At 43.2% G+C, this 23,431-nt stretch overlaps 1 protein-coding gene across 3 annotated transcripts in view; it reads right to left on the bottom strand.

Moving 5' to 3' along the window:
* Window positions 1-7,897, bottom strand: part of LPP (LIM domain containing preferred translocation partner in lipoma) — a 617,231-nt gene extending 609,334 nt beyond the window's left edge. The window contains exon 1 of one of the 3 annotated variants that reach the window (XM_081138106.1): window positions 7,623-7,897. The gene's annotated coding sequence lies outside the window, so the exon portion shown is untranslated. Of the gene's footprint in view, window positions 1-7,448; window positions 7,550-7,622 lie in introns of those variants that run through there. The other 2 variants (XM_081138104.1, XM_081138105.1) reach the window with 2 other exon arrangements.
* Window positions 7,898-23,431: the final 15,534 nt, after the last annotated feature.

Raw genomic sequence — 23,431 nt, 5'->3', positions numbered from 1 at the left:
AAACCACACACAAACTCAAACTGAACCATCTTAATCACTCTGTCTTCAAAGTGCAAAGCACAAGGTTCAAGCCTAGAAACAGTGATCTCTAAATTATATCCCCTCCCAAATTCTCCCAAGCAAAGCCCCTGGGGGTGAGGGGTGGGGGTGGGTGGAGAAGGAATGTCAGGCAAGGCTCAGCAGAAACAGAATCAAAAACACCTTTGAAAGAGAGTTGGCCACAGCCCAATTCCAGCTCAGCTGACAAAGATGTGACAGAGCAAGTCTGTCCCTTTCCCTGGGGCCTGTTTCCTCTCCAGTGCAATGAGGAAGCAGGTCACTCTGGCCACCAAGGCCCCAGCCCGTACTTCTAAGGCAGGCACTGGATGCCAGCTTGCTGGTTCTCCTACTGCCTACAACCTTTGGTCACATAAAACAGTTTTTTCTGCCAAGGCTGATAAGCTAGCTAATAATTAGAAGGACAAGAGTAAGAGCTAAGCTGCCTAATATGATTACAATAGCAAACAGTTTCTGGAATCCGGTTTTCCCTCTCTGCTCTGCTGACTTGGTACAGGCCCAGTATTCCTGCCTTGGAACATTTCAGCAGCCTCCTAAGCAGGACCCTGCCTGTGGTTTTTAATCTTTTATCATTCTGCCACCAGAGTTCTCTGAAGCACAGAAGCAACAAGACCCTCCATTGCTGGAAAAGTAACAATAGCCTTCCTGCCCTCCTTAAAAGGGAGCCATCATCCTTAGTTACTGTTTAAGTCTTTACCATCTAACCCTCAGGGCCATCTTTCACAGTGATCTCCAAGCACGCCCTTCATTCTGCAAGCCCCCTTAGGCCTCAGGATTATGCATATAAAGATCTCTATGCCTGGAAAGCTCTAGCACCGGGTCCACCATATGAACTCCTACTATCTGTTCAAAATTCAAGCCAGACTTTTCCATGAGCATCCATATGTTCTTCCAGGTGCTTGGTCACTCCATTCTTAGTGCTCCCATTAGCCCTTTGCTCATCACTTTAAGAAAGCCTTACCATGTTCTGTTTCAGTCTCTCTCTTATGATAGAATCAAAACCCTTGAAAACAGACCCTTGCCTTTGTAAGCCAGTATCCAGCATTTCTGTTTAGCATATGGTAATCACTCAGTACACATGTGCAAAACTGAATACAAGAGGCTGAGCTAGATCATATATAGGATAGAAGGGGGCAAGGAGTCCGGGAATGACTTCATGGCACAAAGTGGGTTTTGGTTTTGAACTTAAAGGGTTATAGGTTTACAACAGGTAGAGACCATGGACAGGCCAGAAACTCCAGGTAGAGAAAACAGCATAAGCAAAAGCAAAGGCAAAGGCATGGATAAGAAAACAAAGGAATGTTCAAAGACAGCAGAACCACCTGTCTGTGTGAGAGAAAACTGAAAGAGCAGTTTCAGTTGCAATTACTCTTAGGATAGCTAGTTTCGACTCAATTCTGTACTCCTAATCTTGACCCTGACAGTGGGGCTGCCCAATGCCATCTCTGGCAGATACAGCATAGGTGAATCTCAAAGGAGTCCTATGCCCACAGGCTCAAACTTCTGAGTCAGTAAAAACAATCCCTTCCCCCACCATTGCCATCTGTGTTTGCAGTAAACTTAATCAATCCCTTTCACCATCTAACAAATATTTCCAGAGTGCCTGACATGTGCCAGGCACTCCTCTGGGCACTGGGAGCATGACCATCAACAATCGTATCCTTGGGATACTCATGAAGCTTATTTTAAATATATCTTTATTGATTTCAGAGAGAGGAAAGCAGAGGGAGAGAGATAGAAACATCAATGATGAGAGAGTCATTGATCAAGCCTGCAACCCGGGCATGTGCCCCGACCGGGAATCGAACCCCGATCGCCTGGATCCTAGGTTGACGCTCAACCGCTGAGCCATGCCTGGTCGAGCCATGAAGCTTATTTTAAAGTGGAGTGGAGACAAAGACAAGCAAACACGTAAGGACAAGTGGTAATTGGTACTTATATTGTTTCAGTTCATTCATTTCGCAAAAAGTTACTGAACATCTTCAGAGCACCAAGGATGATAAGAGATTCAAAGACGAGAAAACCAAGGTCTTATTTACTTTGCTGGATGCCATTCCTGGGGTCTCTCCACAGAAAATGCCTATATCTGTGAATCATAAAAATGCAATTGAACTACCTGAGGCAGGCTGGCCACAGGAAGCATTTGAGTCCTGAGCCTGCAAGCCTTCTTGGAAGAAGGTGTCAACATGACCTAGGGAGGGCAGGATCCAACAAGAGCTATTTGGCTCAACTCCACAGGACATCTAGCATTTTCCCAGGAGCCTTAGGTCAAGGGCAATGAGACTGAGGTCAAGACACTCCATCAAATCTTTATCACCTAAGCACTAGGGATGTAATGTACAACATGGTGACTACAGTTAACACTAGTCTATGATTTATATGAAAGTTAGAATAAATCCCAAAAGGTCTCATTACAAGAAAAAAAAAATTTTTTTTTGCTTTTTGTTTTGTATCTATATGAGATGAAGAATGCTAACTAAACCTATAGTGGTAATCATTTCACAATATATATAAGTCAGACCTTTATGCTGTACACCTTAAATGTATAACATGATGTATCTCAATTATATTTCAATAAACCTGGGGGGAGGGGGTCTTTATCACTACAGAGGACCGGATAGGGGGTAATATTGGGGGGGAAATTTGCTAGACAGGCTCTGGCTTCTCCAGTTAGATCTGGGAAGAGAAAACACCCAAAGTGTAGAGGGAGTGGTAGTATCTTAACAGAGAGAATGGTGGAGCACCAATGTGGAACTGAGAAGACTGCTCACCCACATGATCCCGCTAGGGCCCAATAAATGTATACTGAATTAAGTTCCAAGGAAGAGCACTAAAAATCAGTGTCGATTTAAATTTTTCATTTTGCGGGCACATAAAAGAGTGGTGACAAGCCCAGCTGGCATGGCTCAGGAGTTGAACATCGAACTATGTATGATCCAGAAGAGCGAGGTTTGATTCCTGGTCAGGACACATGCCTGGGTTGTGGGCTCAGTCCCCAGGAGGGGCCGTGCAGGAGGCAGCCAGTCAATTATTCTCTCATCACTGATGTTTCTATCTCTCTCTCCCCCTCTCCCTTCCTCTCTCTGAAATTAATAAAGACATATATATATATAAAATATAAAAAATAAAAAAGTGGTGACGAGCCTATAGATGAGGCAAAGGTTGGAAACTGGGCCGTGTCACTTAGTAGTAGTATAACCTTATTTAACAAAACTCATCACCTCATCTGTGAAGTGAAACTGATAATCACAAAACCAACTTTAATAAATCAGTATGAGAATTATAAAAGGACATGTCAAGCACTCAAAAGTTTTTCAGAGTTATATTATTATTACTACTATGATTAAGAAAGAACAGTAGGAATATTAACAATTTTTAGCCTCAATTCTATGGTTTAGCTGCTTCCAAGCATGAATCTCATTAACCCTCTGGCCACCCACTCACCCTATTTGTGGAAAGTCAGAAGAGATGAAGGCCTCAAGGATACAGCTGTGTCCTTTCTCATTTCTGTGACCTGCATTAGGAATGCACTGGCCATTTCCTCCAGGCCTCCAGGCAACCTAGAGCCGACCCACAACACACTTCCATTGCTGCCTCCCTTCCCCTCACCCTCAGGTTTTCTGTCTCATACACACCTATAAGCCCTGGATTTCCACCCAGATAGGAGGTTCCTACATACAGCATAACTTTACCTCCCCTTCCTCACCTCGGTGTCTTCCAGCAAGGCACGGCCTTCCAAGTCCTGTTCCAAGAAAAGTTCCCACCCACCAATGAACAGAGCTGAGACTCTAATTACTGCCCAAGGTCAAAGTCTCAGGTTCACTCAAGCAATTACTTAAATGTGTTACTACGCTTCCTGCATTACTATCCAAATACCTATCTCCAGAGATGGTTTCAGAGCTTCTGCCCAGGCTTGTTCTCTTGTGAATCTCTAGGGAACCATTTAATGGCCCCTATAGCCTACAAGGTAAAGTTAAATCTACTTAGGAGAAAAAAAAAGTCCTCCCCTCTCTCCAATTCCCACAGGCCTCTTCACATTAGCCATTCAAAACACAGCCTCAAGAGTGATGGCTCCCTACTTCTCCATTCGCCTCACAGATACTCTTACTGTCCTTCCTCCACTTGGGCAACGCCTACTTAGCCCCCCAGATTCTCTTCAGACCCCACTCCCCCTGTGCTGGCCTCCTTGAAATGGACCCTCTTCAGCGCACAGTGGCCGAAACATACCCGGAAAACGGTATGTGCACGAGCGCAAGGACACGCGGGTGCGCGCGAAGACACGCGCTGCCCACGCGTGGTCCTCAAGGAAAGGGACCCTGTCCCTCTCATCTTTGTAGTCTCAGGGCCAGCCAGTTCCTGGTTCAAAATAGGGACTCTCCTGAACTTGTGCGCTTCCTGCACTGCTCTTCTCTATCTAAAAACAGCCGTGTGTCCCATCCTCTGCTTTTACCATGTTAACCTGGCATCTTCTATCGCTCTATCCATTTTCCATTAAATGCAGCAAATTTCTGGGCTAAGGGGGCTTCCCAGTCCCTGTGAGTTACATTCTGCCCTTGGACAAAAACCCATCATCATTCCAGTATCTTAAATCATAGTTTTGAAATCAAATCCAATCTGACTATCCCCCCGAACCACCCCAGTTCCCCATTAACCCATGTGAGTTCCACAGCACGGTAAAGTCACACATTAATACCAAGAGTCAAAGTTCTGGGTTGTAATTTTGAACACATTTCTAATTAGCTGTGACCTTGGGCAAGAGTTACCATGGAGATGACAGTGCCACCAGGCCCAATTCTCAGGGGATTTTTGAGATTCAAATGGAATATCTGACAGGAAAGTGTTTTCTAAAGTGCAAAGCACTGTACAGTCATACAGGGTATGATTAAGAACTTTTATCAAATCTAAACCATTGACTGTAACATGTACCATCATCAACTTAGAATGAAAAATTGTTCAACTATGACACATCTGTGATTATAAGACAGCCTAATTTCAGTGATATTAAAATTTGAAAAAGTGTGCCTTAGAACGGATGAAATACAACTTATTTGTCTCTAAAATACAGGCACACGCTATAAAATCTTCATATTTGCCAATGGCGCATAATAGGTTCTCAGTAATACATGTCAAGTAAGTGAGCAAACACCCACTGATAATATTCATAGGCCAAATTATTGCCTCTTTAGAAATGGGCAGGAGCAGGCTTCCCAATGCCAGTACCTCCCCTCTCAATCATGTCCCAGCCCGCTCAAAACCCTCAAATGATGACTTCAAGTCATAGCCAAACTCCTGAGCCTGGCATTTTTAAGGCCCTTCATAATCAAGCCTCCTTTCCCACCAACCATTGTTTGGAACTGTCTACCTCCCGCAGAATGATGACCATCTCTCCCAGAAAATGTCATGCCAAGAGTTCTAATCAGTACAAGCCGTAGTAACCCACTCAGCAGCTCACATTCTCCTCCCTCTACCCATCATCCCCAAAGCCAACTCTAGGCCAGCCAGCTGTTTATAGGGAGCATGACCCTGGGGGACCCAAAGGTCCCAAGACTGAACCCCTACTACTTATCTCCCATCTAGAGTCTACATTCCAGACTATAAAGGCCTGGACACTGGAGTTGAGCGACTGTCTTGCAAAGATTAAATGCAAGACACACACTCTTCCCTTTTAACGGTCCCCAGGACTGGCAGGAACCCTGAAGGGAGAAACACTGGTCATGAGGTAGAGTGAACCCTATTGGAAATTCTGCCCCCCTCCACCATCCACCATTATTCACTGTAGCACCCACCTTCTCTGAGCCTTTTTGGGGAACTGGGATGATTGGGGGGGGGATAGTCAGATTGGATTGGATTTCAGAACTATGGTTTAAGATGCTGGAATGATGATGGGTTTTTGGGTAAGGGCAGAGTGTAACTCAAAGGAACTGGGAAGCCCCCTTAACCCAGAAATTTGCTGCATTTAATGGAAAGTGGACAGGGCGATAGAAGATGCCAGGTAACATGGTAAAACCTTCTCTGAGCCTTTTTGTTTCCCCATCTGTAAGAGTGAGGGACAGTAAGGATTGGAAAGGGGGGGAGGGGCATTAGTTCCTTCCCTTCCCTCCACTTAAAGGCTTTCTTAAAATGCACAAGTTCTGGGAGACATAAGCCATTATTAAGTCACTGACACCTTAGTATGAATGAGTTTTATTGAAAAGCAAGAATTTAGAAAAGGGGGAGGAAGTGGAAAGGGAAAAAGGATTGGAAATAAATAAATCTGGTACTAGGAAAGTAACTCAGAGATGATCCTAAATTTTTGCATTTTGTGTTGAGGGCTGGAAGGCAGTGATTCCTGGGAAGGGAAGCCAGAGAGATCTTCTGGTCTCCCTAGCATCCCAAAGTCCCAAAGACACTGCTCTGTCAGAGTACTTAGGCACAATTCCACAGATTAACTCATCTCATGTACCCCCTCCCTCCAACCCCATGCCCCCAATACAGTACCTCTACAGCTTCATCTCTACTCTCCACATTTTATTTAGTATTCTCTGGTCTACAGTTCCCCCAGCCCCACCTCCCACCCCCCAAGTGGCCTCCCCGCGTCTCTGGCGGGCTTCAGAAAACTCCCACCCTTCAAAAGGCCCTCATAAAGCGCCGGGCCCCTCCAAAGGGCCATTTCTGTTCCCTCTCCAGGGACCAGGAAATCAAACTCCTTTTCCTGAGCCCATGAAGACGTTATCCACGCCTTTCCCCCAACACTCAGCACTTTCTATCTTGGGTCAGGTTGGGCCCCTCGGTGGTCTGAGCGCTCTCTAAGGGCAGGAGCTGGCCCTTGGCTGCCTCTCTGACCCAACAACCCACCAAGGCGCCTGGCACACAGTGGGCGCTGGAGAAATGCTTGGAGAAAGAAATTAGGAATTGGGAGCCATTTATTTTAATTCCAGTTCGGCCTTTAGTGACTGACTTCTGAGGAGGCCCTCCTTCTCTCTGGACCTCAGTTGCCCCAACTGTGAAATGGGGGGGGGGGGGGGGCCTGAAATGACTAGATTCCTAGGCCCCTTCCACAGTGACAACTGGGATTCCGCGAAAGCTCTAAGCGGCTGGGTGTGGCCCCGCCCCCTGGGCGCCCAGAAAGGCCCAGGCTGGGGTCACGCAGGGAAGGGCTCCAACCCCGCCCAGACCGCGACCTGAGCTTCCCCAAAAACTCGGGGTCTCCCTTCAACGGTGTGCACCCCAGTGATTGCAGCGCGGCCGGCACTTCCGCACCGCGGGCCCTTCGGCCCGGGCAGGGTGCACACTCCACACCCTGCGCCCGCGGTCCTGCCACCCCAGAGGCGCTCGCGCCAGGGGAGGCCGGGGGTTCCCGAGGCGCCCGCGGGCGGAGGGTGGGGGGAAGGAAGGAGGATTTGCAACAATACCTCTAGGAGGAGGCAGCCAGGGCAGCGGCGGCGGCGGCGGCGGCTGGAGGCGGAGGCAAAGGCGTAGGAGGAGGTGCCCGGGCACTCCCCCTCCCATTGTCCCCAGCCCCGGACGGGCCCGGCCCCGCGCCCCGCAACGTGCCCGGCGCCCCGGGCCGTGCAGCCAACCCTTACCTTGCAGCGCCCGGCTGTCCCCCTGCTCGCTAAAGCTACTTATCCCGGGAAAGCTCGCGCGGGGCCCGGGAGCGAACCCACAGACAAAAAGTGAAACTTCGGCAGGGCTGGAGCGGCTGCTGGTTGGTGCCTTTCCCCCTCCTTCCTCCCCACCGTCCCCACCCCCTCCCCTCGGTCTCCCGTGCGGTGCCCTGAGAGCTGGAGGCTGACGTCAGGGGCCTGAATTCCTGACTTTGCCGGCGCGCATTTGTCCATGTAAGGTATGGGAAGGCGGGTGCCCGCGGCCGCCGCGCCGCGCCGCGCCGCCGCCGGTGGGGGAGGCGCCGCCGCGCGCCCGGCGGCCCGAAAGGTGGGCGCGCGGCGGACGTCCCACGTCCTGGGAATTCGGGGGCGGGCGCCGGCCTGCGGGGGGCTTGCAGAGGAGGGAGAGCGCGCGGGGGGCGCGGAGGCTTTGCCTGCGCCGGAGGAAGGGGAAGGAGGCGCGGGCGGAGGAAGCGGCCGAGTCGGGGGCTGTTTGAAGAACTGGGAGAACCTGCGCCTGCTCTTAAAGGCGCCAAGTTAGGGCGCTGAGTCTGAGCAGCGGAGAGCCCGCTTTGGAGACCCCTTCGGAGAACTCGGCCCTGGCTTCGCCCCGGATTCCCAGCAGGACCCAGAACGGACTGGGTGTCGGAGCTGGCAAAGACCAGCTCCCAGCCCGGCGCCTAACACCTGAGAAAAGTGAAGCTCCCCGAGGATCCGCCGCGCGCAGGGTCGGGCACGCCACCCACCCAGGCGCGGGCCCGGGGCGCGCAGGCCCCCAATCCCAGTTCCCGCCGCCGGCCAGGGCCCCGACTCCCTCCTTCCCGCCGAGCGGCGAGCCAGGCTAGGGGCCCGGGGCCGCGCCGACCACCCAGTGTGGACATTTCCAACTTCCTTTGGCCCAGAATCGGTTCCTGGAAGGTCTGATTGACGGCCCTGAACAGCAACGACGCTGCTTCCCCGGTCCTGTGCTCAAATAAACGAACCCCTGGAATTCAACGTGTATTTCACAGCCTGGTCCTGAAGCCCAGAACCCTTATTCTGTGTTTATAGCTCCAAAAAGAAACCAGCGAACTAGGTGAACTGGTTTGAATAAAGGCGAACCTGCTCTTGGAAAGTGAGAGTTGGATGTTTTTCCCTCTGACATTTGTGAATGTCAGCAGTCACGAAAACCACCATTTACTATGTGGAAGGGTTATAATCTGCGGCAGTCATTGCCTGGCTGGTGCTTCAGGGCTGGGGACTTTGTTTCCCTCTATTTCTATCCTATTGATATCTACAATAATAACCCCTCACTTCAGCACATCATTAAGACGCTTTCTCAGCGGTTTATTTGATCTTTGTTTTAGATAGGACATAATCCCCCATTTACATTTGAGGAAAAAAGGTAAAGTGACTTGCCCAGCACAAAAGCACCTGAACTCACCTCCACCCATCCAAGTCAGTGACTAATCCCGTGATGTTTCCACCCAAACAGGAGGCCCTGGCCTCCAGCAGGACTTAATTCCCATTCATGAATATTGAGAGTACACTGTGAGTTGCCTATCCATGAACATTCCAAAACTTGGTTCTTCTGGGATTTGGTGTAATTTTTTTGACCAAGAATTAAAGAAATAGATGCAGAAACATATATTATTGCACTTACCATCCATTTAACACCTTCCTGTGCAAGGTCTTTGAATTCCTGGGTTCAAATTGCTTAATCTCTCTTCCTCTCAAATTCTCATCTACACATACAAAAATGTGAAGATAGTAGCAGAGAGATAAGGTCAAAAGTACCTATTCCACGCAATAATGAAATGTGTTTCTCTTTGCAACTAACAAAGTTTAAAATAGGAAAAAATGAACTCTTAAAAGAGATTTTGTTGTGGGGCTTTAAAAAGATCAGATCCTATTCCAACACGGTTCACTTACTCTACCTTCAACATTTCAGCAAACCCATGTTCTAAGAACTGCTGTTTAATATGAAAGACACCTGGTATCACACAAAGTAAGAATGGATTTACCCAATCCTCATCAGAATATAACGGGACTTGACCAGCATTTCTTTTTCTTTTCCCCCATTAACCCACTTATAAAGAATAATAGGGTTCTAATGAGGATTAGTAAGATTTAATAAGGTATAATTAGAGCCATTCATTTCCTCCATCATCCACATTATAAGAGTGCTATGCAGGATCCAGAAATGCTACTAATTATGTTGAAACTGTTATATGGCTGTGTTGGGGAAGATCACTGTGTTTCTCCTCCTGAAATATTTATGAATTGCTCAGGTGGGCATGGTGTTAGTATAAGCAGTATATAAAGTTAATCACAAAAGATGATTTCAACTCATGAAGCACTCACCATGAGTATAAGAGGTAAAGTCGTAAATTGGATGCTTGGCAAGCCACTTGCAGTGTTGTCATCAATGCAAGCTCAAATCAAAAGCCTCATTGTCATTTGCTGATCTGGTTTCTTTTGTATTCTCATTTTTCTCAACATCCCTATTAAAACCTGCTGTGTGCAGGGGCTTGGGTAAAAAGGGAAGGTTGTGTGAATTTGCAGACTTCAATGCTAGAGAAATACAAATTTACAAATTGGGAGACTAAAAGAAGCACAGAGTTTCAGGTGGGGCAGAGGTCATGTGATCCGGGGATTGCACAGTGGTGGCCTAAAGGCCTACAAAGCAAAGTCCAATGATGGCACACAAGACTTTGAGGAAGACCTGGCTGTGGTCCCACCATTCCCTTGTGTCCATTATAATGCCTTACCCAAAGGCCTTGTATAGCTCATGTCAGTCTTTTCTTCGTGCTTATGATATGTCAGGAAATATTCTAAAGATTTTTCATATGCTTTTCATTTAACCCTCACAAAGCCCTTCTGAGGTTGGCATTATCATTTTCTCTATTTTGTCCATAAGGAAAGTAAAGCCCAGAAAGGTTAAGTAGCTTGCTCTTAAGACAGAGCTAGTAAATGGGTAAGCTGAGATTCCCCCTGAGCCCCTGCAGCCTGGCGCTTTGCTCACCCACTGCTGAGCGACCATCTGGTTTCATTTGGAAAACTCCAATGTGCAGAACTCATAACTTCCAACAGCTGACCAAAAGGAAAAGCTATGAAGAGGCTACTGGAGAAATAATAAGGACAAGAGAGGCATGGAAGATAAATACCAACCTGATGTTGCCTCTCCACACTTAACTCCAGGCCAAACTCCTTCATGTGCTTTGCGCAGCCCTTGAGGTATTTCTGCCAGTCCTTCACATGCACTCACCCTCCAGCCAACTGAGGGTTTCGCAGACACATCTTACCTGTTCGTGCTTATCTGCTTTACACAGGTTCTTCTTTCTCCCAGGAGCCCTCTTTCTTCTCCCTCCATCCAGCAACCTTTACCTAACCTCTTCTGGCTCCCCTTGACTGTTGCCTCCTTTGAGAGGCCTTCTAGGCCCTACTGCCACCTCCAGTGGACACATTGCCCCTACAGAGTGCTCCTATTACTTTGCTTACCTCAACCCACATGACGTGTCGTTGAGCACCTTGTCTTTCTCTGCTACTGGACTGAGAGGGTCATTTGCCTCTGAGTCCTTAACACAGTGTTTGCCTTGACCATTGCAGGCCTTCAACTGTTTCTGCTACTGCTTCTTCTCCTCCTTCTTCCTGTCGAAGGCAGAGGAAGGTGCAGAAGGTATAAGGCCTGGGCATTTAAATAAAATCACATAACTTCTTCAAGAGATGAGATCTGGATGTATTAAGACCAGTGGGAAGGGGCACGAAGAGTCAGAGGAGCCCAACCATCTAAAATTAGAACCAGGATTGGCACGGGGAGACAAGGAGAGGAAGGTGTGTAGTCCTTTCCTTGCCCTAAAACTGCTGCGTAAACTCATGGCAAGTCACCTCCTCTCTGGTCTCAGTTTCTTTATCCAGACAATTAGGTTCTTAGATTTTATGTTCTCCAGCACTCTCCCAGCTCTTTGAATTGATGCTACTTTTAACCTGTTGACCAAATTCATCGTCCCAAAAGATAGCATGCCAAATTATGCTTTGTTCTGGCCCTTCTCACATTTATAAATTCTATAAATTATCTAAGGATACAATTCTGCTATATGAGTAGACACAAAATTAAAGCAATTGTTACTTTGCAGCTTTATATTAAATAAATTCTTTTTAAAAAATACCCAAGGCTATTTGTGAGAGGAAGGAAGACGGAGGGAGAGACATAGAAACATCAATGATGAGAGAGTCGTTATTGATCGGTTGCCTCCTGCATGCCTCCAGCTGGAGATCGAGCCAGCAACCCGGGCATGTGCCCTGACTGGGAATCAAACCATGACCTCCTGGATCCTAGGTCAATACTCAACCACTGAGCCACACCCAGCTGGGCCTAAGGCTATTTTTTACAGGAAGAACTGAGCACAAATGACAGTTTTAAAATTTGATATCCCCTGCTCTATAGTTGAGCATATTTCTCTTCCCAAGTCTATTGTACTAGCATGTGATGCAAACATGACCTCTGGCCTAGTCAGATAAGCATCAGTCCTTGGTAAAGAGATGAAAACTTGATATGGTAAACAGTAGTGGTAGACTTTTAGAAAATGCAGCATTAAAGATAATGAAGCAGTTTGCAAAAGGCGTGTTTACTCTCTATTCTGCACACCTCATTGTGTCATGGGAAAAAAATGATCTCAATGCAAAAAAGAATACATCATCACACTTCCCAAATGAATAGTTTCTCTGTTTTTTGAATACGAAGTCTTTTCTTGAGGGGAAAATGATGTTACAAGCTACTTTATCAGTTTAGAAGAATCAAGCCGATGTAAACAAATGAGGACTTGTATATGCCTCTGAGTTTCTGCACAATTTTACCAAGTTTTTAAACCCACTTTTCAGCCAGTGACTGTAATGTAATCACTGTTTGCATTTTGCCACATCAAAGAATCAGATTATCTGAATGTATTTTGGCCTATTCCAACTCAGCCACCTGTGCAAGTCTGCTGACTTTTGGTCTCAGGTAAGTCCAGAACATAGAAGAGCTGGGACTGTGCATGGAAGCTAATGAACTTTCAGAGGTCGGGCAGTTCAGTCTAACCATGGGCCAGTCTTTGGTATCAGATATGTTGATGGATGGAGCTTTAACCTTTTTTGAGTCCATTACCAATGAAAAGTTTCAAAAAGGCTCAAAAAAAAAAAAGGACAGTTTATGCCACATTTTTATTCTAACAACAAGTATCAATGATGTAACTGTATTAGTCCTAGGAATATAGAATGTTGAAAAAAGTAGACACAGTGCCTGTCTTACATGCTAACACAAAAATAGTACAGTTTACCCTTGAACAACACAGGGGATATGGGTGCTGACCCTAGTATGGTGGAAAACCCATGTCTAACTTTTGACTCCCCCAGAACTTAACTACTAGTAGCCTACTGTTGACCAGAAGGCCAATAAAATAAATGGTTGATTAACGCGTATTTTGTACATCATATGCATTATATACTGTATCCTTACAAAAAGTAGGCTAGAGGAAAATTGTTATTAAAACAATTTTAAGGAAGAGAAAATACTTTAAAAATACTGTACCTACTTATTGAAAACAAACCACATATAAGTGGACCCACACAGTTCAAACCCATGTTGTTCAAGGGTCAACTGCACATTGTTAAAAAGAAACAACAGGCCCAAAATGGAGTCACCTGTAATAAGCCTCACCAAGACTTAAATACATAACTTAATTGAAGTTTCAGTCTCTCCCAAAAGTGGAATTTTATTTATTTATTTATTTATTTATTTATTTATTTATTTAAATAATTTTTATTTTTCAATTACAGTTGACATACATTATTATATTAGTTTCAGGTGTACACCCAGTTATTAGACATTACATAACTTACTAAGTGATCACCCCCATAAGTCTCACACCCATCTGACGCTATACATAGTTATTAGAATATTAATGACTGTACTCCCAATGCTGTACTTCACATCCTCATGACTATTCTGTAGCAACCAATTTGTACCTATTAACCCTGTCATCTTTTTCACCCATACCCCCAAGTCCCCTCTCACCTGGCAATCATCAAAATGTTCTCTACATCTTTGAATCTGTTTTTGTTCTGATTGTTCATTTATTTTATTTTTTAGATTCAATTGTGGATAGATAAGTATTTATTGCCATATTGTTGTTCATATTTTTTTATTTTTGTTTAATCCTCACCTGAGGATATGGTTTTATTGATTTTTAGAGAGAGGGGAGGGGAGACAGAGAGAACATCAATGTGAGAGAGAAACATTGATCAATTGCCTCCCATATGTGCCTGACAGGAGATTGAACCTACAAGCTAAATATGTGCCCTGACCAGAAATTGAACCTGCAGCCTTTTGATGTATGGGACGACACTCCAACCAACCAAGCCATCTGGCCAGGGCTTATTGTTCATATTTTTTATCTTTTTTTCTTCTTCTTCTTAAAGAAGACCTTTTATTTAACTTTTCATACAATACTGGTTTGATAATGATGAACTCCTTTATCTTTTTATCTGGGAAGCTCGCTATCAGTCCTTCAATTCTAAATGATGGCTTTGCTGGGTAGAGTAATCTTGGTTTAAGTCCTTGCTTTTCATCACTTTGAATATTCCATGCCAATTCTTCTGGCCTGCAAAATTTTTGTTGAGAAATCAGCTGATAGTCTCATGGGAGCTCCCTTGTAGGTAACTAACTGCTTTTCCAAGATAATTTCAAGTACAAATGTCCACTATATGCTTCCATTTCAATCACTAATGCTAACATTAGATGGGGCTCCAGATTGGTCACCAGGAAAATTCAAATGCATTTTGAATGCACAATATTAACACAACTCTACCAAAAGAGCCCAAAAACTTGAATAAAAATGGATATACAGTAGGTCAGTAATTCATGCTTGCATTCCTAAAATGACTTTTTTAACCAAAGGGGCTGGGGTTTTCACCTTTCATTTGAAACTTGCAAAGTCCCAGTCCAGCACCTGGTATTATCTCATGTCAGGTTGACTTATGGAGTACCACACAACTTTAACATCTCACCTAAGATCCTGATCCCCTCTAGTTCCAGATCCCCATGTGGATGTAGCTGTGTAACTTAAGGCTCAGACACCTGCAGGGCACAAAGAAGTCTCTGGCTAATATTTAGCTTCCTTTTTGCAGGCTAGTTCATTATTAGCTTTCGCTGTGCCTTGACACATGCATAATAGACAGGCAGGGAAAGAACCAAAACCCTTCAAGATATCCTGAGCAGGAAGAAAAGCAATGTGTATGGCTTTGGTGGCATTTGCAAATCCCAAGTAGGATGGTCACATTTTTTAAGTCCCCAATACCAAGCACAGTGGAGGATGCTCAAGCTAGGAGTCATCAAGAGACTTGGGCTCTTGTACAAACTCTGCTAATGAAGGTATGACCTTGAGCAAGTCATTTCCTCTGCCAGGGCTTCAGTCAGTCATTCAGTCACTAATCTACTGGATGGGGATTTACTGTCCCACATTTCTCTGTATTTTTAGGGTATGGATCCAATAAAATAATGAATGTAAAAGCACATTGTAGACTGTAAACCCTATGGGACTCTTGTTACTGGAGTTCATCATTCTAACACTGCTTTTCCTACCTCCTCTCAACATTTTCAACACTGCTTTTAAAGTTAGCCTCCAGTGTTCTCTCAAGCTCTATTTGGCCTTTAATTTGTCAATATTGATAATAGTGGGTGTGCTAAACCACAAACTGACTCAAATGTAATATATACTGAGTGTTGGTTTACCCAAAATCAGAGTGGATAAGAGGACTTTCCAGGGTCAAATTCTTAAAAACAAGATTACTTAACTGATGCCTAAATGCTCTGCTTTTCTTTAAGGAAAGGAAAAAGTGATTGCTGCATTGTGATAATGGCTGAATCTCCAATTACATTTTTTAAAGCATATGATACTGACATTTTATTCCTACCTCTGATTACAATTAAAGGATTATGCTTGATCATCATGGCAGAAGTAGGAAGAAGAAACAGATTTGATTTTGTTTCCTTCTATTTTATAATGACTAATTATTACAGTATAAAAATCATCTAAATTGCAATGTCTCCCATTGCATGTGCCCCACTTAACCAAAAGGCAAGTAGCATTCATTGGGGTAAAGAATAAAGAGGAATAAAAGCAGTTTTTCCCAGTCACTAACTCACTGCTTACTGTTTGACTATGAGATGATAATCTTTCATACTCAGTTTGTCCTTCTAGAGTGTAGGGATAATACCAGAAGCGTTCCCTGAACCACCAATTCCTATCTTAAATCAAAATCTACAAAACAACTATTAATGATCGGCAAAGGGGTGTTGCTGGGTAAATAGACTGCTTGTATGTCCCACTTGCCCTGGACAATCCCAACTTATGACTATTGTCTCAAGGTAATTATTACTAGCACTACCTTGCACTCTCAAAAATGGCGCAATTTTGACAACTGACTTTTCTTTTTTTGTCCTGTATAGCACAGGACATCTTCAAGAAAACATTTATTGAATACTTATTAATGTGGAAGCACCTGCGCATGACATTTACTTGAACCAGCCATGGATCCAACTCTAAATAAACAAAGTCGAATAAGCTGTATACTAATATTTTACACAAAGTTGAAAGATGTATTTTAAGGAGGAGCTATGCATGTTCAGGATTGGGGAGAAATGACTTCTAATTATTCTTGTATTCTTTCATAACTATTTTCAAGTACCTACTACAAGGCAGGTATTTGACTACTAGGGATACAATAGAGAATAAGACATAGCCAAGGGGGTTGCTAGAGGCTAGTTGGAGTTATAATCAAGGGAGCTCATAGGAAGGGCACATGGGTCTTGGGAAGGAGAAAGGCAGAGGAAGGTTTGCTGAAAGAAACAATAGGTAACATGAGATCTGAGAGAAGAGTAGGCATTAGTTAGGTGAAGAAATGTGGGGCAAGGAGGAGTGCTCCAGGGAAAGGATCCAGCACAGGGGAGGACTGAGAATTATGAGATCATGGTAGGATCAGGAAGTTAAAAATAGCTCACTATGGCTTGAGAATAGAATGTGCAGAGCATAAGAAAAGATGAGCTTATATGGGAGAAAGCAATGGAGCTAGCAACATTTAGACCAATGTGTGGAGGGGACATAATTCAGAGAAAGGAACAGGCAAAAGCATTAGGGTGTAGCAGAGCAGCAAGCAATCTACCCTAGACATTGACAACTTTATCCAAAGTCCGTATAGGAATTTTGAGCAAGGAATGGGCTACCCAGAGCTGTGCCCAGGGTAGTTGTTCTAAGCAGTGGGACTGGGAGTGTGCAAGTTCACTTCCTGCCTCTGGCCCCTCTTAGCCTGCCTCATCACCTGTGGGTCAGCCTGTATGTGTATACAAGTATGTGCCTTAAGAAATCACTCAATCCCAACCTCCAATTTAATTGTGAAGAAACTGAGCCTCTGGGCAAGTACTGCATAGCTATCTTTTTCCTCATCAGGCCTCTATTTCTACTTTTTCAGAGCTAGGAAATCCCAACTCCAACCAACAGACCTGCACAGAAGGAAAGCCTGAAGACACCAGGAATTAGGCCAGAAATGGAGGATGACATCCAGCTCACCTCTGGGGAATGGGTTTTACCAGGACCCAGGTAGACAGGGTAGAATCAAGGGCCTACTATGCAAGAATAGCAAATGACCACTCATTTGAAGAATGGTATACAGACAATAGGACCACTAGGGAGCTATTTAAAAGATGTCAATTGTATCATACAGCATTCTTAGTTGTAAGAAGTGAATTGGACTCTGACAAAATAAACCAAAAAATTAAGTTTATTAAACATATATTGAGGAGCTTCTAAAGTCTACTTTGAGACTAAAGAACAGGCTCAAAACGATGCAACCAGGAACAAAGCTATTTCATCTTTCCCGTGGTGACACTGCCACTGCCACAACTGGCCTGTACCATCGGCATCCCCAACACTGGGTGCTGGCGTTAGAACCGCCACCAAGCTGCCTCTGGGAACTGGAGTTGACCGTCTGCTCTGCTTCCTTGAACCACTTGTGTAGCCCAGGCCTGGCGCAAATACCTGGACATGGCCAAGTAGACTCTTCATGTCCTCATTGTAAAGAAAACCGAGCAACTGAGTTTCTGTCATTCTCAGTTTTTATATGGAAGACAAGTTTTGCATCATAAAATGGGAGATTCTCCAAACATAGAAAGGGAGAAGGAGACGATTCAGATGCTGAGATGCAAACAGAATGATGAATGTTCACTACACTACAAAACAAGGGCAATGAGAACATCATCATGGAAATACAAAGGAAGAGCAACCTTCTGGGTGTGATTCACCCGAGGAAACAGAAGAAAATGACAAAGAAGTTTTTTTGGCATTTTCTAAAAGTTTAAAGGCAATGCCTTTTTGAAACAAGAACTTAAGTAATAAAGAGGGAATACAATCTGAAAAGACAGCAGGATGACTAACATGGGAAATGGGCAAAATGGAAAAATATTTTAGGAATGTTAAAAAGTACAATAGCAGAATTAGCATCCACAGTGGGAGCAAGAATCAAGAGTAGAAGTGACCTGGAAACATCTAGTCTAAGATATAGAGGATACATTTGAATCTCTTCTAGATTAAAATAAAAAGAGAAAATTATCTATGTAAGATAGGGGTCAGAGATCCAACCTGAAAATTATTGGAGGTCCTTAGGGGGAAAGTAGGACCTTGGGCAGAAACTATCATTGGTGAAAGACAATGATTAAGGGCATAATTAGAGGAAACTTTCCCGAGCCATAAAGAGTTTACCTGAGCATTCCAACCAAAAGATCCCTTGCATTCAAGGCAAAGTCAGAGACAAGAGATTCTCACTTAGACACATCAGGGAGAAGTATTTGAAGCTCAGAAATAAAATACAGCAACAAATCCTTTTCACATCCAGATTAAAAAAAAAAAAAAAGGTTAATCAAAAAGAAATAAAAATCTCACTGGCCACAGCTTTTTCAGCCACAATAAAATATCAAAAGTAAATAAAACAATATTTACATAGATATGTGGGAGAAAGGCTTTGACCAAGTGAATTTATTTTACTTGTGTGAAAGCAACAAGAAGACATCTGAGGTATGAGAAACAAAATATTAAGACCTTGCTTCTCAAAGTGTGTTCTTGGGACTGCAGCAGGGCTTCATCTAGGGGTATGTTACAAATGCAGAATCTCCAGCCCACCCTAGACCTACTAAATCAGAATCTGCGCTTTACCATTTGAAAACACCGATTTAACACATGCTCTACAGGCCAAAAACAGGACCAATGTAAGAACTCAGGAAAGCGGAAGTGATGGCTTAAATGATTGACAAAATGCTCTGTCAACTGTCAACAGAGCCCCCAACTCGGTGGGAGGTTCCTGAGGAGCGTGGTCCAGATCACTGTGATTGAACAGCTGTGACATACCTCCACAAGAACACGGAGGTTGGTGCCCTCTCGCAGCAGGGGCCGTGGCTTTTTCTCTTATGAGACTAATACTGTACTTGGACATAAGAAATTTCTCTTGTAGGACCGATTCCTCACTTGAGACTTAACATTATTAAGATGACCTATTAAATATGATTAGAACAATTGTTTTGTTTTTGTTTTTTTAAATCAAAACAGCTATGCCTGTTAAAAAATATTGAAAGAGCATATTATTACATAATAGAAATTATTTCTTTTTAAATCTTTATATTATTTAAATTTTCTTGAATGAGCTGATAAGCATAGATTTATAAAAATAAACTTTAACAAAATGTTTTCTATCATCACGAGGCTACTCAAACAGGAAAGCAAATCATAATTTATATATAACATTTTTCCTAAGCCTTCCTTTCCAGCATTATCTCTCACTGTTCCCTTCCTACACCCTGTTCTAACAAACCTACCTCGTGCTTTTCTACCTCAGTGTCTTTGCTTACTAAGAAATTCACCCTCCCTGCCTACCAAAAAGATCTGTAAGTATAAATTTAATAGTCCCTCAAAACCAGTTCAGGAGATATTTCCTCCAGAAAGACTTCCCTGATAGAACCATTGGTATTCTAAACCTCCTTCAGCTCTCTGGATATCTCTTCATGCCTTAAACACTATATATCTCATATCGTTATATTATTAGTAGTAATAGTAGCAGTAGCAGTAATACTGTAATGCCTTTGCTGTACTATGAGCTCTTTGAGTACTTTTGCAATTTTGAAAATACCTTGATTAGAGTAAGCATCAATAGGAGATTGTTAAGTGAATGATTAATAATTTGTCCTAAGAGTTGAAATAGATCCAAGAGATTGTGGAAACATTATGCCATTTTTTATCTAACCTTTTTACCAATTGTATAACATTGCTTTGAATTTGGTTAGCAGAGCAACCCAGTTTAAGTATCAATAGCTTTTTAAGCTTGACAAATAGAAGTCCTAAGAAAATACTTAAGTATTTCCTTTTGAAAAACACCAAAAGAACATGTTGTATCTTTATTTAGAACAACTTACTATCTTACCTTGGGCTCCAGAGGAAGTTTACTCTAAAATTAGAAGAAATGAGTTTGGATTAAGAGCCCTCTAAGGTGCCTTTCAAATCTAGCCTTCTATAATCCTAAAATGATTGGCCTTTTGGGACTTCAGTTACTATGTTCTTGATTCTCACATCAATTAGTCTCTGCTATAGTATTATTACTATTATTTTTTCTAGAACAACCTAAAGCCAAAGGCTTCCTTCCTGAAGTCTTTCTCAAGTGGTTTGCTTTCTCAAGTGGAGGCACGCCTTCTGCAAACTGTCCCCAGTTGACCTTTATCCTAGCGGCCAGTGTATGAGCCCCCATGACTCAGCAATCCCAGCCTCTGAAGGAGCCCATCATCATGAGAGTCAACAATTACATTTTCTTGTACACTAGTTCTAAGTTGGGAAAGTACCATTTTCCTCACAATTTGTATCTGCAGCTCCAATTAAATAATGAAATTTTAATACATCCAATGGAAATGTTATTGATAATCTTTCACATACACTGTTCTACCTTGTAAACTATGGATAATACATAACACATAATATACCATAACCCAGACAACTAACATTTATTTCTAATTTTATCTTTATGGGTGGTTTCCACATATCTGTGTAACATATTATCCCCTAGAATTCATAACAGTGATTGTTGAATTGACTTTCAAATGTGTTAAATAGTTAAGAAGCGTCAAGAGCTCCTGGTTTGTTGTGGCCAACACAGAGCAAAGTCCAATAGTCTGCACAGCTGCATGGATAGAGACAGAGGCTTTCTGCTTTGCTATTCAGTCATAGGTGATCACTCAATACATCCATATAGCATCTCAATTACCCAAGTTCTAATTTTTTCTTTCTCTAAAAAGCCTTTCTAGAGCTCTTCCTCTCCAGCCAGAAATGTCTTCCCCCTTCTGAATACCCATAGGACTTGTCTTATACATCAATTATATTTTTATTTTTATTATATTTTAAATTTTTTCATTACATTTTTTTCTTCCCATTCATATTTTATATTCTATGTTACTCTAAGAGCACCTATCCTAGACCCATTGAATCTGTAATTATAAAAAGCCTCATGGTTCATATGTGGAGCCAGGGACATCTGTGTTAAGGGTAGGAACTCTATGCATAAGTCACATGTCCCATGAGACACAGTAGAACATAGTGGTCAGGAGCCCAGGTGCTGGCATGTCAGACTGCCCAGATTCACACTGCAGCTCTGAAACTTACAAGTTAGGCTTTTGGCAAGTCACTTAACCACTGTGAACTTAATGTGTAAAGGAGGGTAGAACAGTACTTGTCCCCTAGGCTTACTGTGAGCTTAAATGCATCAACATGTATAAGTACTAAGAGTGCCAAGCACTCAGCTGTTATTGTCTCCAATGGCAGTCTGTGCCCAGGAGCTGCTTTCTGACTGAATATGTAAAATCATGTACATATAATCCTATTGATGTATAGCACAACCACATGCATATTCTATCACATATTTCTCAGGGGATTTAGGAGAACTAATTGATTTAGTCTAATAAATTAAAGCCTCTGAGATCTTTACAAATCATATATACTAGTACTTGCATTATTTCATTTTTATATTTTTACAGCAATTGACTACTTTCTTCTCTCTGTAACAAAGTTCATTCATGGATCACGTCATTGTTGTCAGTAGGCAGCAAGCACAGGGCATTTCTGAAGGCTTCACTGGCCTAACCATGCCATGGATTGAGAGTACCCCAGCAGAAGAACTTTCACAGGTCATTTCCCAGTGACATGAGACAAACTGGAATCCTAACAGATGCCTCAACTGAGTGAGGTGAGTAAGTACAGATGCCAGACATGAGGAAGCTGTGGGCAGGTTAGGCTTTACAGGAGTACAGACAAATAAAGGACTCAGATTAATGTTCATTTTCTCTGCAACTTGTTTATATTTTGGTTCCCAAACTGCATTTTTCATACACCAAACCTTGTTTAAATATCATGGGCTAAGAAATCCAAATGTAATATCTTTAACCAAAAACTGTCATTGGTTGGCGCAGTAGTCTGTTTGAAAAGATGGCCACAATAATTTCACCTATCCCTGTACACACACGCCTTTGCAATGTCACTTTGCTCTTCCTCCCATGGAGAGGTGGAATCTGCTTATCCATCCTTGCCTTGTGACTTTGACCAATAGAAGAATACAGTAGAAATAATATTTTGCAACTTCTGAGCCTAGGCTTCAGGAAGGCATGCAGTATCAGCTCTTATCCCCTCTTTCTGGGTTTACAACTAAACTGCCTGTGAAAAAGCTTGCACTAGCTTGCTAGGCGCTGAAGACACACAGGCTGGCTAAGAGCCAGCACAAGGCAGTTCCAAGCGGACCTGCCAATTGACTGTAGCTGCATGAGTGTACCCAGGTAAGTTCATCAGAACAATCACCTAGCTGAGCCCAGCCCAAATTACTAACCACAAGAATTATGAGTTAATAAGTGACTCTTTTAGGCCACTCAATTTTAGACTGGTTTGTTACACAGCAAAGACTAACTGATACATAATAGTGCATGTCACTGAAAGAAAAATCAGTGAAGATATTGATTTTTGACAAACCTTCTGGGCCTTTTAAAAGGGGTCTGAAGTGAAAGTGACCATTATAAGAAGGTAGGCACAAGCTCACCACAAAGGAAAAATATGTAATGGGTGGTTCCAAGGGACAGAGTTTTCACTGCAGAAGCTCTGTTTTGTTTTGTTTTGTTTTGTTTTGTGGTTGTTGTTTTTTTGTGGGGATGAGGTAAGTACATATTGAAGATTTACAAAGAACTTGCTGTTCAAAGTGATTCATAATAGTCTTTACATTTAGAGTCCAGTTTATAGGTTATCAAATAGTTTCAACTATAATATTTCTATGGTTTGGAATAAAAAAGTTGTTAGAGTTGACCAGGGCCATATATTCAGGGTTTTTCAAACTTGGCATCACAGAGTTAGAAATGACCTGGAGGCTGTCACCCCAACCTTCCCTTTAATCAATTTTTAAATATTGACAACCCAATTATGATTTCGTTTGAAGAAATGGTTCCGTGGCTACAAATGAGTATAATGACACTCACAGAGCTCAAACAGCTCATTCACAGACAGAAACTAAAGTGAATAACCAACACCCCCCTCCCCTGCCCCTCAACACATGAACTCAGATCTCCAGACTGTTTACCACAGACTCTACAGCTCCATTGTACAGTAATCTCCATTTTCCACAGATAAGGGGCCTGGGTTCAGATACTTGCTTGAGATCATTCAGACTGGGCAAAGCTCTAACTTTACCGATTCTAAACCCAGACCTTT

Source organism: Miniopterus schreibersii (assembly GCF_964146895.1).
Source record: "Miniopterus schreibersii genome assembly, chromosome: 5".
Lineage (NCBI taxonomy): Eukaryota > Metazoa > Chordata > Mammalia > Chiroptera > Miniopteridae > Miniopterus > Miniopterus schreibersii.
This window is presented reverse-complemented; position numbering and strand designations above follow the sequence as displayed.